At 44.5% G+C, this 18,679-nt stretch overlaps 1 pseudogene; it reads right to left on the reverse strand.

The window, feature by feature from the left end:
• Positions 1 to 933: 933 nt before the first annotated feature.
• The window catches only part of LOC119119051, an 87,900-nt pseudogene continuing 70,154 nt past the window's right edge, over positions 934 to 18,679 (reverse strand).

Below are 18,679 nucleotides of genomic sequence, written 5' to 3' on the forward strand. Positions count from 1 at the left end.
GCGGGACGGCGCCACTCTCATCGGACTGATCCGGACAGTGACGAGACTGCGTACAGACAGGAGGTGGAGCGGCTGGTCCACTGGTGCAGCCGAAACCACCGTGGAGATGAAAGTGGACTTCAAGACTGCGGAAAAGATAATCGGGACCAACCTCTCATCTATCCAAGACTTATACCTGTCCAGGACCAGGAAACGTGCAAGTAACATCTCAACCAGACCTCTTCTCACCCAGGTTCACAGTCGTTTGAACTACTCCCTCCAGACGGCGTTACAGAGCGCTGTATGCCAAAATCAGCAGACCACAGACCACGCTTCTTCCCCCAGGCTGTCGCTCTGATGAACTCACACCACTCAGAGTCTCAGAGACATCACGGGCAATAACATCCTGCTCTTGCCACTTAAATGTTGTTAATCACCTGAATGTTGTACAGAGGCTGAGATCAACCGGAGTCAAATTCCTTGTTTGCATGCACACATTTGGCCAATAAACCTGATTCTTATTCTGATTCTGAAACTTCGCTGGAGACGCCATGAACCAATCCTCCAATGCACTTTGCATTTTTTTGTATTTTTGCACTTTTGCAAAATTGAATTTCCCCACCCCTGGGGATCAATAAAATATCAATCAATCAATAAAATACAAGAGAAATGGACCGCCCAAAGAAACCTGCCTCCCTCTTCTTGGACTCACGAGCCACCGCTCGTGCCTGTCTTAACTAAAATGTAAAGCACTTTGTTACAGCAGCAGCTGTTGTGAATGCACAATACATATATATAAAGTATATTGTACTGTGTTATAATAAATTATACAAAAAACTGACTGAGAAAACTGACTATTTTTTGTTTGTATGATTCCCTTCTATTTTCCCTTTCCATTAAGTGATGCAATTTCCTCCAGAAGAGTGTATAACACAAAGCAATTTAAAGATTTACGTGTCGTGCGTACATGTCTCCATTGGCACGCAGCTTCCAGAAAGGCTGTATGAAAGCCAGGAGCCTTCATTGCCAGTCCCAGCTAGCGTGACGCGCATTGCGTTTCTTTTCCAGAAGGGCCGGCAAACGCTTGTTCACAGTCAAGTACTTGTTGCTCTTCATGTGCAGGAGCTGCAGGAAAACAGAAAACAATGAATCAAACGTGGGATTTTCCTTTCCTCTCATTTTACACTGCCTGGTCAAGGCAGCTTTCTTCAGTCTTTCTCACGTGCAGGATGCACAACATTTAAACAATTTAATCAAAGAACAAGCACAAAACATACAGGATACAAAACATTTCAAATGCGATGTAACTGACCTTGTCAGGTAAAGTGTGGTGTAAATTGGCTCAAAGACTGGAATTAATAGCGACTCGAGTTTAATGCCTGCACAAACTTGAGCCCCCCTATCATGGATCATTTTATCAGGATTGACAGAGGAAAAAACCTAAATCAGTCATTAATTAGAAAGACGCTACACTTGAATGTTTTGAGTTAGATTTTTCCATCGTGCAAGGTTAACCACTTTTATTTTTAAAACACACACAGGACACGATCCAGTTCTTAGAATGCACACATTTATTTTTGACTACATGGGATTTTGAACAGCTACAACACAAGGAACCTAACGCCTGGTAAAAGAAGAGCAAATAAGAGCTTAACAGGATATAATATAATGGAACCATCCATCCATCGATACAAAAACATCCACCCACCAATACATTCATCCACCCATCCAGCCGTACATACATCCATACATACATACAACGCCACACACACACATGGATGGATGGATGGATGGATGGATGGATGGATGGATGGATGGACGGAGGGCCGGATGGATGGATTTCCTGGTTTAGTTCTTACCTCTCAGAGAGAACCCGCCATGTAGTACATGGGAAGGCGACTTCTGGTCTTAATAATGTCACATATGGTGTCCCGCAGGGATCGGTACTTGGACCTATACTGTTACTAAACTGTATCTACAATGTAAATACTAAACTGTAAACTTGCGGCTGATAGTTTGTGGCCTTCTCCTTAATATGAAAGTTTAATGTGAGTGTGGCCCGCGATTTTAATATATTTAGGCGAGACTACACCTCAACAAAATGTATTGTTCATTGTTACAAAAGATAGCTTACTATGCTTAGTTTCATTTTTTTTAAATAAATTCATAGTTTACTAAAATACATGAAACTTACTTGACAAATATATGCTGATTGAAGTGTGTCATGCAGTTTATTGTAGCCCTTTTAATTGGCAATTGAACACATCGCAATGAAACATTGTTGCACAGCCACAGGCAGAACAGTTCAATTTCCAATGATTCAATTCGCTCACAGGCTTAAGTCAAGTCAAGTCAAGTTTATTTGTATAGCCCTAAATCACAAGCAGTCTCAAAGGGCTTCACATAGACAAAAATTGACAATTATTCTCAAAGCATCCCCTGATCTTAAGCTCCCAAACATTTATCAGTCATAAAAACACACGCGCACACACATGCACGCCTGCCCCCCCCCCCCCCCCCACACACACACACGGAAACACACGCATACACACAATAAACACAAACACACACTGCACACACACGTACCACAGACGCACTACATACTGTATTTTCCGGACTATAAGTTGCACCAGCCATAAAATGCATAAGAAAGATGGAAAAGACTTGTGTGTGCATCGCACACAGGGCGTGTGTGAAGCGTCAGTGCAGTAGTACTGGGGTAGTAGTGCCTGTAGCTAGTGCATGTTGCATGTTGCTTTCTGCTTGTTACCTTTTGCTTTCAGCTCCTGCCACCGGCTAGCCCCTTGACAGGGGTGAAAAGAGGAGCGGAGCGCATAAGCCTCCTCCTGCCGGTACATAGCCTCTCCACCGTCAAGACTCCTGCAGTGCCTCCCCGCGGCCACACACGGACACTGGGTACCTTGCGGTCCCAGGCTAAACTGCAGGAGATCTCGGAGCAGCAGTGGACCCCAGAGAGAAGGCGTGCAGGCCCACCGGTATGTGGACACGCCCTGGCGCCTCTCAACCACTGCCCCAGCTATGGGCAAATAGCACGGGCAGATGGGGCTCTTAGCCATGCAAGGCAACCCATCTAGGAGAAGGCCAGTCCAATGTAAAACCGAAAACCCCAATGCCTAATGGGTGCACTCACATGTGCTATGGCTACGGGAGTCAACCCCTAACGAAAAAACAGTGGAGAAAAGCCGCATTAGGCATTCACCAATAGAGGTGTTTCTGGCAGTCTTCTGCAACTCTCCTCTACAGAAGGTCATCGTGCACTGCATGTCACTGAAATATGTAGGGAGGAGCCAAGGCAGTGAGGGGAGAGACTGCGCGCCACTTCCCTCACTATAATCTACTCCTTTGCGCAGGCCCGCTCCAAATACCCCACCCTCCACTTCAAGACCCCCCCCCCCCCCACTCCAAAGTCCTGCGGTGATGGGGAAGGGCGGTAGGTACAGGTCAGGATGTAAACTGGAAGTATCTAACCCAACCCTGCACACTAGGCGGCGTGAGACATATGGTCGCCGAGGAGCAGGATGGAACAGTGCTCTTCTCCGGCAGCCTCTCATGCGACTGAGCACCTCCTCCATGTTCACCCTGAATAGGGAAGGGCCTAGAAAAGGTGGCCTAAAAATGGTCTGTTCTGCTCAACCCGGGCAGCCTGCCGCAGTTGCCGGGTCATCCCTCTATGCGGTCAAAAATACAAGAATAAGAAAACCTACATCAATCTCATCATTGCAACCTGGAACGTCCGCACACTTTTGGATGCGCGTGATGACTCTTGTCGCCCCCGAAGAAGAACAGTGCTGGTTGCCCATGAGCTGCAGAGAAATAACATCGATATTGCAGCTCTCAGCGAAACCCGCTTGCATGGAAAGGACTCTATAACAGAGTTGGGAGAAGGCTACACCTTCTTCTGGAAGGGGCTTCCGGAAGGCTCCCACCGTCTCCATGGTGTAGGTTTTGCTCTGCGATCAAGCCTACTTCAGAGGATCCCTGAATCTCCTGTCGGCATCAGTGAAAGACTGATGACCTGGCGGATTCCCCTCACAAACAACCGATATGCCAGCCTCATCAGTGCATATGCTCCAACACTGGATGCTGACCCTGAGTGCAAGGAACTCTTCTACGCCTCCCTGCACACCGCCATGAATAAAACAGCTCCCACCGACAAGCTCATTCTACTCGGCGATTTCAACGCGAGAGTGGGCTCTGACGGTGTTTTATGGAAGGATGTGCTTAGGCAGCACGGTGTTGGTAAGCTCAATGCGAATGGTCTCCACCTCCTCACATTTTGCTCTGAGTATCGACTGGTGATCACAAACACCTTGTTCCAGCTGAAGAAAAAGTTCAAGACCTCCTGGCAACATCCTCGCTTCAAACACTGGCATCTCCTGGATTACATCATTGTCCGCCAAGCTGACAGGAAGGAGGTGCGAGTCACCAGAGCCATGCGTGGAGCTGACTTCTGGACAGATCACAGTCTAATCAGAGCCAAACTCATCCTGGAACCCCGTCCTCCTCTCAGGAAAACACCACCCTACAGGCGGCTCAACTGTAATGCACTGAAGTCCACGCACTCAGTCAACCTGCTCAGGGAACAGATTGCTCTACAACTGTCTAAGATCCCTGAAACACCAACTGATGTCAACATCAGCGCTACCTGGAGCACCCTTCGCACTGCCATTCACCAGGCGGCAGTAGAATCCATAGGGTACACCAGACGGAGACACCAAGACTGGTTCGACAACAGTGCATCTAGTATCCACAACCTACTTCAGGCAAAACACAAGGCCCTTGCAGCTCACCTTTCCAACCCCCAATCCAGCTCGCTGAAAGCCAGCTACAACGACATCCGGGCTGAAACCCAGCGCACCCTCAGAGCCATGGAGAACGATTGGTGGGTCAAGAAAGCCAGCGAGATACAGCATCACGCGGATACTAACAACTCCCATGCTCTCTACGATGCCATCAAGTCTATCTATGGCCCACAGAGAAAGAACATAGCCCCGGTCAGATCAGCAGATGGTACCATCCTGTACAAGGACAAACAACAGATCCTTGACAGATGGGCTGAGCATTTCAACACCCTGCTGAACACCTCATACCCAACCCGCATGGACACACTTGCCGACGTCCCCTGCCTGCCACCCGTTATTGATCTGGACTCCCCCCCTGCTTCGCCGAGGTACGGAAAGCCATCGCCGGCCTGAAAAACAACAAGAGCCCGGGCCTTGATGGAATCCCGGCAGAAATTCTGAAGCATGGCGGATACCTCCTCAACCGCAGACTACACCAGCTGATCACCACCATCTGGTTATCTGAAGTCATCCCGCAAGATTGGAAGGATGCCAACATCATAACAATCTTTGATTGATTGATTGATTGATTGATATCTTTATTTCGAACATCCAAAACAAAAAAGAAAAACAAAAAAACAAAAACAAATAACACTCTAAAGTGCCACATAAATCCATACAAAACAAACAAAAAATAAACCAACAAATAGAAGTAAATACATTAAATTAATTAATTAATTAATAATAATAATACATAAGTAAATAAAAAAATAAAGAATGCTCGAAAAGGAGTAGGAGGAAGCATAGCTTTTTAGATTCCTACTCCTTTCTGACTTCATCCATTAAACCAATGATTCAACATACTATTCTGTAATTCTACAATATAACACAAGTAGACAAACTTGCACACTTATTGTTCTGTTTCATTTTTACTTGTGTGTAGCCCTTTGGCACTCTTAACCTTTGTACCCGCTAAACAACATATTTTTATACATTTTTTTAAACTGGTGGATATTTGGACTTTGCTTGAGTTCCTCACTTAGATTGTTCCATAGTTTGACCCCGGTTATAGTTATACAGAAACTTTTTAAGGTTGTTCTTATGTTTAAGATTTTGAAGTTGTGATTCCCTCTTAACTTATAACCTCCCTCCCGATGCCTAAATAAGTTTTGGATATTATCTGGTAGTTGTTTTGCTTTTGCCCTATACATGATGATTGCTGTTTGATAAGATACTATGTCAGTGAATTTCAATAGTTTGGATTGTATGAAAAGTGGATTTGTGTGTTCCAAGTAGTTGACTTTATGAATAGTCCTTATTGCTCTTTTCTGCTGAATGATAAGTGGCTGTAGTGAAGTTTTATAAGTATTCCCCCAAACCTCAGCACAGTAATGCAAATAGGGCAAGACTAGAGAACAATAAAGTGTACGAAGTGAATGATAATCCAGTAATTCTTTTGCTTTGTATATGACAGCCATGCTTCTTGAAATTTTAGACTTTATGTTTTTGATGTGTGGCTTCCAACTAAGCCTGTCATCCATTATAACCCCAAGAAATTTGTTTTCCTGCACCCTTTCAATTTCATTTCCATCTATTTCTATTCGTATCTTTATATTCGCTTTGCCAAATACCATAAACTTGGTCTTACTTACATTTAATGATAATTTGTTCCAGTCGAACCACATTTTTATTTTTTTCATTTCCTCATTCAGCATTGATTCCACTTGTTGGATGTCATCACCTGAACAAAAAATATTTGTGTCTAAATCTTTAAGCGCAAAGGTGACAAAGCAGACTGTGGGAACAGCAGAGGCATTTCCCTCTTATCAGTGGCCGGGAAGATGCTAGCACGGATCATGCTACTCCGCCTAGCATCCCATGTCAGTGAAAACATCCTGCCTGAATCCCAGTGCGGCTTCCGGCGTGAGCGAGGCACTGTTGACATGATTTTTGTTGCTAGACAGGTACAGAGAGAAATGCAGAGAACACTGCAAAGACCTGTACCTAGCTTTCATTGATCTGTCCAAGGCCTTTGACACAGTCAACCGGGAACTGTTTTGGGAAGTGCTGGGGAAGCTGGGGGTTCCACCCAAGTTCAGAAACCTCCTGCGTCAGTTCCACGGTGCAAGCCTGTGTGAGCGTTGGTGGCCAACGATCCACATTCTTCAGTGTGAATGTGGGGGTCAAGCAAGGGTGTGTTCTAGCACTAACCATCTTCAACATTTTCCTCTCTACCGTCACCCTCCTCTCTCATAAACTCCTTGACCCCTCCGATGGGGTACAGATATAGTACAGATTGGATGGCAACCTATTCAATATTCGGTGCCTCCAAGCCTTCACCAAAACCACCACCCAACACATCCTGGAGCTACAGGATGCAGATGACTGTGCTCTCCTCGCTCACTTACCACAGTCCCTACAGCGTGCGCTAAATGTGGTCGCCTCCTTGTACAGCGCCATTGGTCTTAACATTAATATCAAGAAAACACAGATAGTTGTGCAAGAGTCCACCCCCCAAACCTGCGCACCCACCTTCACCCTCGATGGTCATCCCCTTGCCATCGTCCCATACTTTACCTACCTAGGCAGTATTCATTCCCCCTCCTGCAACATCGACGACGACATTCAGGTCCGCATCGGCCTGGCCTCCGCTGCCTTGGGCAGGCTCAGCTCCAGGGTCTTCCAGAATAGGAGTCTTACTATCTCCACCAAAGCAGCTGTGTATAAGGCAGTATGTCTGTCTACACTGCTATATGGCTCGGAAACCTGGACACCCTACCAGAGGCACATACGAACCCTCGAGGCCTTCCACATCCGCTGCCTGCAAAGGATCCTGGGTGTGTCTTGGGAAGACAGGGTGCTCTATGTTGAGATCTTCGACCGGACCCACACTCAGCATTGCCCTGCTCCTTGCGCAGAAACATCTACGTTGGGTAGGTCATGTGATCCGTATGCCTACCCACCGCCTCCCTAGGCAGATCCTCTATGGCAGGGGTGGCCAACCGGTCAGCAACTAAGAGCCACATTTTTTTACTGTGTACCGCAAAGAGCCACATCAACCCCCCCACCACCCGAAGCGAACACGCAGCATTTGACGTCCCATTAACAACCCCCCCCCGGAGCGAAGCGAACGTAAAGGAGCCGCATGAAACACGGCAAAGAGCCGCATGCGGCTCGCGAGCCCGAACGTAAAGGAGCCGCATGAAACCCGGCATGCGAGCCGCGGGTTGGCCACTCCTGCTCTATGGCCAGCTTTTGGGTGGTCAGAGATCTGCAGGGGGCCAAAAAAAGCGCTACAAGGATCACCTCAAAACCCTCCTGAAGAAGTGTGACATTACACCTACAGCACTTGAGTCCCTGGCTGCTGTTCGCCACACCTGGAGTTCCACCTGCCACCAGGGTATTACTCACCTTCAGGAGCAGGCCACAGAGAGGAGGATACAACGCCGTGCACAGAGGCATCAGCGTGCTGCAGGGCCAATGCCCTCCAGTACCATATACCCCCGTCCCTCATGTGGCAAGACCTGCGGATCACGCATCGGCCTGCACAGCCACATGGCTATGCACCGCCGCAAAACACCCCAATAACTGTCCATAGTTTTAATCTGGAGCAACGTCATCATCGAAATCTATGGACTGCCCTAGTAGTAGTTAGTTAGTTAGTTAGTTAGTTAGTTCCTCCCGTTCCTATTGAAACATTGGGCGACGAGTTCTCCCCATTTGCTCCGGTCACTGGCCCCTTCTGGCTCCATGCCAGCTGACTCCCATCGCTCTCAGGTCTTCCTTGGCTGTTTGTCTCCACGTCTTCTTTGGCCACCCTCTCTTACTCTTTCCCCCTTCTGGCATCCAGTCCATTGCCACACTCGCCGGTCTCGCACTTGGCAGTCGGAGTGCGTGCCCAGCCATTCTCCTTCTCCTGTCCGGGACTATGTCGGACAGTGGAGCTACCCGTGCTCTTCTCATCACCTCTTTGTTGGTGATGTGGTCTCTCCATGAGATCCTCAAGATGTATCTGAGGCACGATCTGTGGAAGACATCCAGCTTGTTGGTGATGCTTGATGTCTTCATCCACAACTCGCAGGCATAGGTGACAGTAGGGATGACATGACAGACATCCAGCTTGTTGCTGATGCTTGATGTCTTCATCCACAGCTCGCAGGCATACTAGGTGACAGTCGGGATGACATGACAGAGGCGCAGCTTTGTGGACATACTGATAGATTTTGACGACCAGATATTCCTGAGGCGTTGGAACATTCCTGCGGCTTTGCCGATTCTGGTCTGCACCTTCTTCTCTACGTGTCACTTTTAAACAATTCCACCAGCCGTAGAAGATGCGGTGCTTCGTCTTCTACGTCAGAGGTCTCCAACCTTTTTTGCGCCACGGACCGGTTACGTGTCAGAAATATTTTCGCGGACCGGGCTTTATATAAATAAATAATATATTTATATAAATAAATAATACATTTATAATAAATATATAAATACGATGATATAAAATGATACGACTGGCATAAAAACAAGTGTAAACGACATGAAAATAAAACTCACCATTACGTTGCATTAGTGTTAGCACTGAGCTTGTTTCTCAGAAACGAGCCGGTCCATCTAGGCGTAATCGGAGACAATGACACCCGAAGTGATTAAGGTTTGTCTTTTAATGCAGGATGCTTGGTCTCCATGAGCCGAAGCAGTTTTGAAGGCTTCATTGCCTCGTTAGTTAGCCTGTCGCCACATATTATGCAGAGTGGGCTTAGCGCCTCAGAGTCACCTGTGGCGATAAATCCATATTTTAAGTAGGACTCCAGAAATGTTCTTTTAAATGCAGCTTTCCTTTTCTTAGAAGTCGTAGCCTCTTCTTCTTTCGACTCCTCATTGGACTTTTTTCCCTTTCCGAAGAAGCTTTCCAAACATCTCTGTTTCTTGCTCATTTTTGTGTGACATGCCACGTGACCGAGACGACCGTCTTGACCTGAATTAATTGATCGTCGATAAATTTTAATTTTTTATTTTCTTTCTGTGCGGCTTGGCGGACCGGTACCAAGTGACCCACGGATCGGTACCGGTCCACGGCCCGGGGGTTGGGGACCCCTGTTCTACGTCGCTAACGACAACACAGTTATCAACACAGGCCCAGAGCGGCCTCATGTGGTTTAGTGTGAGGATAAAATGTGAAAGTATGTAATAATGTGTTAATTTCACACATAAATCGCTCTAGATTATAAATCGCACACACTATCCGGGAAATACGATACTCCCCCCCCACACACACATGAATCTTTTGACAAATCATCCCACTGAGCAACCACCACACCCAGTGTGTGCACGTGGGTGCATTGAAACAAAGTCAATATTAAAAGAAGCATGTGTGTTAGTACATAACTACATGACTACACATGACAAGGAAGGGGTTAGTCTGTGCAAAAGGTTTGTTACCCAACACAAGACAGTTTTATGAAAGTGGCGTAAAAAGTACCTGTATGACGGTTCCATATTTCACCACGTCTCCATGAATCTTCTTGTTTTCCGTTTCGTTCTGCTTCTGCTCCAAGTTTGATGCATGCTACACCACACACAAACACACACATATGTCAATGTGTGACACCCATTCACCCATTTAATCACAGTTATTTTACTGGATTTTGACTGATTTTGCAAGGCCTACAGAATAGTGTTATAAGTAGCTATCTAAACATAGGAAGAGAGAAATATTAGAAGATTCTCTTTCAGCAGAAAAAAAGTTAGTTTCTATGTCTTTCCGTTCTTTAGCAATTAGCATTACAAAATAGTTTAATAAAAATAAAAATTTCTGAGTAGAAAATCCAAGAAAATTAATTTATTTAGTAAAATAATGCATTTAACGTATAATTTCAACTTTGAGACAGCCCAAACTACGTAATGCTTTCCTTCAACAAAACTACATAAACACTGCAAAAAGGACATCTGACAGGAGAATATTACCTGAAAATAAACTATCAAACTGAACTACAGTAATCCCTCGTTTATCGCGGATAATTGGTTCCAAAACCACCCCGCAATAAGTGAAATCCGCAAAGTAGGGTCACCCTCTCATCTGTACATTTTTGTGTTGTCAAGTGACATGGGAATACAGATGGTGCATAATTGAATATTGGATTTGGCCCGGTCAAATTGGTAAGCCTAAAACAGGTGGTAATTCCAAAATTTCACAAGGAGATGGTGCTAAAGCTTGACATAGGGGTAACCTGATGGGACACTAATAAATCAAAAAAATTAAATTGGTAGCAATGAGAAAGACGCAACATGTTTCGAATAACACATAGTAACACGCAACTTTGGATTGATTTATTTCATTTTGCTTTGCCACAACATGCTTTGAATCTTCTTGAGTATTTTAATCTGCTAACTAGGAGAACCCATTATCATGGTGGGTGGTGATAATGTGACATAATAACCACTGTAGAATTAAGATACAATTTATTTCATTTTGCTTTGCCATATTATGATTTGAAATTGCTTAAGTATTTTAATCTGCTAGAACCCATTATTATGGCTTATTAATTAATTAATTAGATCGTCCTCAGACGAGCTTCCATAGTTGAAGCTATACATTGCTATTAATGACTGTGGGGTGCAGCTCCTCACAGCATCCCCAATCCAACCCTGAAATGCTGAGTGTCAAACAGGGAGGCATCGGGTTCCATTTTATAGTCTTTTGGTATGACTTGGCCAGGTATCGAACCCACGACCTCCCAGTCTCTGGGCGGACTCTCATACCACAAGGCCACTGAGCTGGTTATTAAGATTAACTGTTTAGTTGGTTATTTTGAAAACATGTGCAATGTTTACTCAATACCTACCATTTATTCAGCACTAATGTTACACACACATATGAATAAATCGACAAGTTTAGTGAGGAGAGAGGGGCGTAATGCTATTTGATGGAGAATAGGCCTGAGAGAGGACCTATTGCTTGAACAAATGTCACACTGACCTAAGTTGGAGTTAATTTGCCGGATAGCCCATGCCATAACAAGCATTGGAATTCGGAAACAGGATAATAATAATAATAATAATACATTTTATTTATAAGGCGCCTTTCAAGGCACTCAAGGTCACCGTACAGACATAAAATAGCATAAGAATTGACCGGAGAGCAGCGGCAGCAAGTCGCACCAGCGTTCACTCACATCCGGTAGACACAATTACAACATAATATCAAGATAAAAAAAAAAAGAAAAAACCTGACCTAATTCTACACTATGCACAAAAAAGCTGCGTTAGCTTAGCTCAGGCGCCGCGCGGCTAGTTGGCGTGGGCCATGCGCGTGTCGCCGCTGAGGAAGTTGAGCATGATCTGCACCAGCTCAGGCAGGTCGTAGTCATCCTTCCAGGCCCAGTCGCGTTTGGCGTTGGAGTCGTCAAAGTCCATCGGCCAGGAGTCGGCGATGGCCTGCCGGACGGGGTCCACATTGTACGAGACCTCCAGCTCGGGCACGTGCTTGCGCAGCTCCCGCACCAGCGCTTTGGGCGAGAAGCTCATGGTTGATGTTGTACGTGCGCATGCTAAGCGTGTCAGCCGGCGCCTCCAGCACCTCCCGTGGTGCGCAAGCAGTCGTCGATGTACATCATGGGAAGCCGCGTGTCGGGCCGCAGGAATCACTCAAACTTGCCCGTCATTAGCCAAGCTAGCCGGGTTGCATTGGCGAGGGCTCCTAGCAGGCAGCCAGCTGGTAGTGGAGGTTGTTGCTATTGCTTCTGCCCATGTGGCCTGTGTCTGATTGAACAAACCATGAAGCATCTCCGAGAAGATGCTGATCCTGCCGGAATAGGGGTCACGCTGCACAAGCAGGTGGTTGTCTTCATCTATTTTAGAAATTGGCGTGGGAAGGCAGTTTGATTCAAACCGGTATAAATATGGGATTCGACAGATCACAGGGCTTCTTCTTGTCCGGAGAGACTGAGGTGCTGTCCGAGTGCACAGAACATCCTTTAGACGAAGATAGATTTTACGTTCTTTTTGAGATTAGACCAAAATCCGTTAAAATGAATTTCTAGCGTCTTCAAAATTGGACTTTGGTAAAAATCAAGCTTTGAAATAGAAGATAAATAGGACTAGCACAAGAAAGGGAACCCAAATTGGGACAGTGCTCCTCTTCTCCGCAAGCCATTTTTTTTTTTTTTTTAGATTGGATTTTTGGAATTAGCTGACCTGATCAATTACTCGTTCCATCAAATAGCATTTTCTACCTTCCAGCACGCCCACGACCCCCGTGGGGACAGAGCGGTACAGAAAATGGATGGATGGATGTCCCTTATTTTTCTTTTTTAACACTTTTAATCTTTACAATCGAGAGAACTTCGACAACAAATAATTCCAAGGCAATGAGCTTGGTGAGTGGAATTGTTATTATTTGTTGGGATTATCGAGATTTGTAATTATTTTTCTTCACATATGTTACATTTCTACTTTTTAACTATTTAATTTTGATTCATAATATTTTTTCTTATTTTAAATCTTTTGATCCAAATATAACTATTTAATCATTTCATTTTGATTTACAATAGTTCCCTGTTTTAATCCTTTTCAATCTAATTGTATTTTATAATCTTTCAGCTCATTGGCCTAGTGGTAGAGTGTCCGCCCTGAGACTGGAAGGTTTTGGGTTCAAACCCCGGCCGGGTCATACCAAAGAGTATAAAAATGGGACCCATTGCCTCCCTGCATGGCACTCAGCATTAAGGGTTGGAATTGGGGGGTTAGATCACCAAATGATTCCCGAGCGCGGCACCGCTGCTGCTCACTGCTCCCCTCTCCCCCAGGGGATGGATTAAAATCACACGGGGATGGGTTAAATGCAGAGGACAAATTTCACCACACCCAGGTGTGTGTGTGACGATCATTGGGACTTTAACTTTACCTTTGACTCCTGTACCACTGTAAGTGACATATGTACACGAACGTTGTCACGTAACATGGAGTGGGGGGGGGGAAACAAATGGTGCAAGAAGTGAGTATGGATTGCTCCCAGTAATAAATTGGCGGGGCTGAAATTCCAAATTTTAACAGCAGATGGTGCAAGATTAGGTGGGGAAATATTGAATGAATTGGCAAAGCTGAAATTCCAAAATTTTCCAAAAGATGGAGCCAAACCGGTGCAGGAGACCAAAGAGAAAAAGGGGTCGGATTATGGGTCACACATGGAAGCACAAATATATTTTTTATTTTTATTTTATTTTACTTGCTTGGCTAAAATATATTCTGTAACCGCTTAAAGCAATATTATCACAGAATTAGACTAAGCTGCCCACCCATATAAAAATAGGGGTGTGTTAAAAATTGTTGGAAAGGGGAAAACAAATGAGTTTTTCTTTTTCTTTTCTTTTTTATTTTATTTTCTTTGCTTGGCTGAAATATATTCTGTAACAGCATAAAGCAATATTATCACAGAATTAGACTAAGCTGCCCACCCATATAAAAATAGGGGTGTGTTAAAAATTGTTGAAAAGGGGAAAACAAATGAGTTTTTATTTTCTTTTATTTTTAGTTTATTTTCTTTGCTTGGCTGAAATATATTCTGTAACAGCATAAAGCAATATTATCACACAATTAAGAAAAGAGGCCCACCACGAGTGGTGTGTTAAGAAAATGTTTAAAAAATAAATTCAAGGGTTTTGAGTTCTAATTTAAATGGTTGAGTAAAAAGTGTAACTTTGAAATATTGGTTTTATGAAAGGAGAAGTGAGGAAAAGAGGAAATAAGGTGCTTGCCAGGGTTTCTACAGAATTTTGGTGGAAAGAGAGTGGGGCGGAAACAGCTGCTCAAACCGCAAGGTTATGAGCGTGGGAAACTGGACAGTATAGAGGCCAACGGAAACAGCTGCTCAAACCGCAAGGGTATGAGCGTGGGAAACTGGACAGTATAGAGGCCAATGGAAACAGCTGCTCAAACCGCAAGGGTATGAGCGTGGGAAACTGGACAGTATAGAGGCCAACGGAAACAGCTGCTCAAAGCGCAAGGGTATGAGCGTGGGAAACTGGACAGTATAGAGGCCAGCGGAAAAGGGTGGGGTCAGAGAAGTCTATAAAAAGGTCACCTTGGACATCTACGGGGCTCTCTCCCGGACTGCGTTCATACGTGAAGAAGCCCGTATGAGTTTCAAGACTTTTTCTACAGCCTTCAAGAGCCTTGTGTGAGACGCAAGATCGCTGGCCTGGATTAACTTGGATTTACTCAAAAGAATTGGACTGGACAACTTTGCGTGAGAAACTAGGTGAGGGGAGACTTTTTCTGTATGTCCGCAAGCGGAGGAGACAGTCATCGGGTAGTCTGTCCTCACGAGGCCTAACTAGTTTCCAAATTGGATTTTAGAAATAAAATCGAACTGATCACTCGACTTTATTTCCACCAAAAAAAAAATAACACCCAATTGGTAGCTACCTTTTCCCTCTTTTCTGATTTTTGTTTTGCAATCAAAAGTGCTCCGGGATTGAATGATTTTATTTGCAAGTGTATCAGTGAGTGGGATTGTTCAGTTTTTGGAGGATTGAGATTTGTAATTCTATTTCATGCTTCTTCAATAAATGTGTTTTATATACTCATTTAATTCGTGGTGCGCTAATTTGTATGCAATTAATTGTTTGAGGTTGGGTTGATAACTCAGTTTATAAATAGGAGATTATTATGGTATGCAAACATACCATAATAAATAAAAATAAGGAAGGTTTTCAAATTCGACTTTTCGGATTAGTGTTAAAGCTATAATTAGTAAATGTCCTTCGGGCACGAGCCCGTTCCTGTTTCTTCGGGCCGCGTCAGAGGCTACTTTGAATGATTTTGAGGGACTAATTTGCCTTCAAAATAAATTGCAAGATAATAATAATCCGATTAAATCATTTTAAATCGTATTAAGTAAAATATTATTTTGTTGGAAACAATCGAATTGGTGGAAGCACTCTCACGGTTAAGTGTTTAAGTATATCATGTTAGAATTAGTGATTTAATGCATTAAAGTCATTCTCAAACACTATCATTGCCATACTTCTGCAAATGGGACTTTCTTCCGAAAAAAGGGAAGTAGGCTCGTTACTTCCTCAAACCCAGTAGAGCGGGGCCATATCAAAAGTTATTTCGACAAAACTAGTGCTAGGGTGCGCTAGACAAACGAATCCCTGAGGCCTTAACAAAGGCACCTAAAAAATATCCGTAAAGTAATACCAGCATCAAACAACCGAAGGGAGCCATCATTACGGCGCGGTCATATCGACGACTTGCCTCGAATCGAGTTACTCGGCTCGCGCGTCGAATGGCTTTAGAGGGGTTGGCGTCGTATAGAAATTAGATTGATTCTAATAGAATTAATTTAACGCGGGTGGTCAGCTACGGACTAGTCCCTTCACTCCCGGCTTATTGAGCCCGTTACCGGGGAGCCGGTGCCACTTTAATAAAGTGCGCGTTTGACAACGTAAAACAGGAAGTGGTATCGCCTGAAAACGGCCTTCAAAATAAATCACCCTACCTCAAATCAAAGCACGGCTGAATAACATAAATAACATGGAGAATTCTTAACACATACTGTAAGTATGTTTTTAGAACAATTTTTATTATTATAATTTTTTATAACAAGGTACAAGTGTACATACTGTAAACATGTTTTTAGAACTCTTATTATTATAACAATTTTTCTATAACAAGGTACAACACTGTAAATATGTTTCTAGAACTCCAATTATTATAACGTTTTTTTTATAAAAAGGTACAAGTGTACGCATTGCAATTGTGCGGGCACTCCTTGCCTTCTGCTGGAGCACGTTTTGTGCCATAATTCCTCAATTTAGAAGTTTTATTCTGGCTTTTAAATTTTTTTTTAATTTGGGGAAAAAAATCTGCGATGAAGTGAAACCGCGATAAACGAACCGCAATGTACCAAGGGATTGTGACGTCATGATGGCGCCGCGGATGGCCGCCACGGTGAGTCGCTCTCTGGTACTTTGTCTTATTTTGTGTGTTTTCTGTGTCCTCTGCTGTCCATCCCGGATCACTTTTACCAGAGAAGCACTGTTAAACATCGGACAGTCTTCTCCTGGTATTTTCTCTCCTGTTCTCTTTGATCCAGACTGTTTGACGGAGATTTTAGCCGGAGCGGCGGTGCTATACAAGCTAGCACGTCAAAGACGACGTGGCAAACGCGCCGGAGCCCTCGCCGGAGCCCTCGTAAAGCTGAGGCGGAGCGGGTTACGTTCTGCCCTACCATCAATTCATCTGGCGAATGTCTGCTCCCTGGCGAACAAGATAGACAAACTGCTGCTCCTCACTTCAAGGAACACGGACTTCAACAGATCTGCCGCGCTGTGCTTTGTTGAAATGTGGCTTGACGGACGCACCCCCCACCACGCCGTGGAGCTAGCTGGGTTTCGGCTAATGCGTGCAGACCGCAGCGCAGAGCTTACCGGAAAATCCAAGGGAGGTGGTCTCTGTTTCTATATTAATGAACATTGGTGTACTGATGTCACGGTGTTGAAAGAGTCTTGCAGCCCTCTCCTAGAAACACTTTTCATAAACTGCCGGCCGTTCTATTCACCATGGGAGTTCTCCTCGATTGTCATGGCGGCTGTTTACATTCCACCACACACACGTGCGACTGAAGCAACACAGATGCTGGCTGACCAGGTGACAGGAATGGAGAAACTTCTACCAAATTCACTAATCATTGTTCTGGGTAATTTTAACAGGGCGAACCTCGCACACGAACTCCCCAAATACAGACAGCACAAAACGTGTCCCACCAGAGGGGCACAGACACTGGACCACTGCTACACCGTAATAAAGGATGCATACCACTCTGTGGCTCGTGCAGCTTTAGGACTCTCGGACCACTGTCTAGTTCATCTGATCCCAGCCTACAGGCAGAAATTAAAAACTTCTCAGCCTGTGGTGAGGACTGTGAGGAAGTGGACAGTGGAGTCAAGGCAGGACCTCCAAGCCTTTGACTGCACCGATTGGGGAATTTTTGAAGCTGCAACTTCAGACCTGCATGAACTCACTGACACTGTCACATCATACATCAGTTTGTGTGAGGATCTGTGTGTGCAGACTAAGACCTTCTGCACGTACAACAACGACAAACCTTGGTTTACACTGTCAAGTGGCATGGTGGTACAAGATGGTGTAAAATTAGGTATTGAATTTGGCCCAGGCACATTGGCTATCCCAAAACATGTAGTAGTTCCAAAATTTCACCAGGAGATGGTGTTAAAGCTTGACATAGGGGTGACCTGATGGAAATTAACAAATCTAATAAATTAAATTGTTAGCAATTGGGAGGACACGACCTGTTCAAACACGTAGCACAATTTTGGAATATGAGTTTGCTATGCCATAATTTTAAGATGTAACAGCTTGAGCAATATCAATATATGTGTTTAAGTTGGAGGAACCCATCATTATGTTAAGTACTATTATGTGTTGAGATTGATCTTTATTAGACAAGATATATGGGATTAATGTTGCAATGTTTTGTCCAACCTGTATTTAACATTGGTGTTCCATCCATACCTGAATGTATTAAGTTGAGAGGAGACATCAAGGGCTAATAGTGAAAGAACGAGCAAAACAGGAAACATCTGCATCCGGTGGCGGACTGTGGTCAGGTGCAGTGGTTGCTGCTTGAAGCAAGGTTGCCAAGACAACCAGTGGTGCAGGGATTCTGACCTTTCACCTACATATTCCAATGAGGTAATGCCAGAAGTCTATAAATATGTTGTCCGGACACAGAGCGGGCGCGCTTCTTCCTAGTCAGGGTGATGGCCGTGACGCTGCCCGGAGTAAAAGAACGAAGATGGATTTTTCATTCTTTTTGAGATTGAACCAAAATCTACTAAAATGAAATTCCAGAGTCTTCAAATTGGACTTTGTCAAAT

Source organism: Syngnathus acus, unplaced genomic scaffold, assembly GCF_901709675.1.
Source record: "Syngnathus acus unplaced genomic scaffold, fSynAcu1.2, whole genome shotgun sequence".
Lineage (NCBI taxonomy): Eukaryota > Metazoa > Chordata > Actinopteri > Syngnathiformes > Syngnathidae > Syngnathus > Syngnathus acus.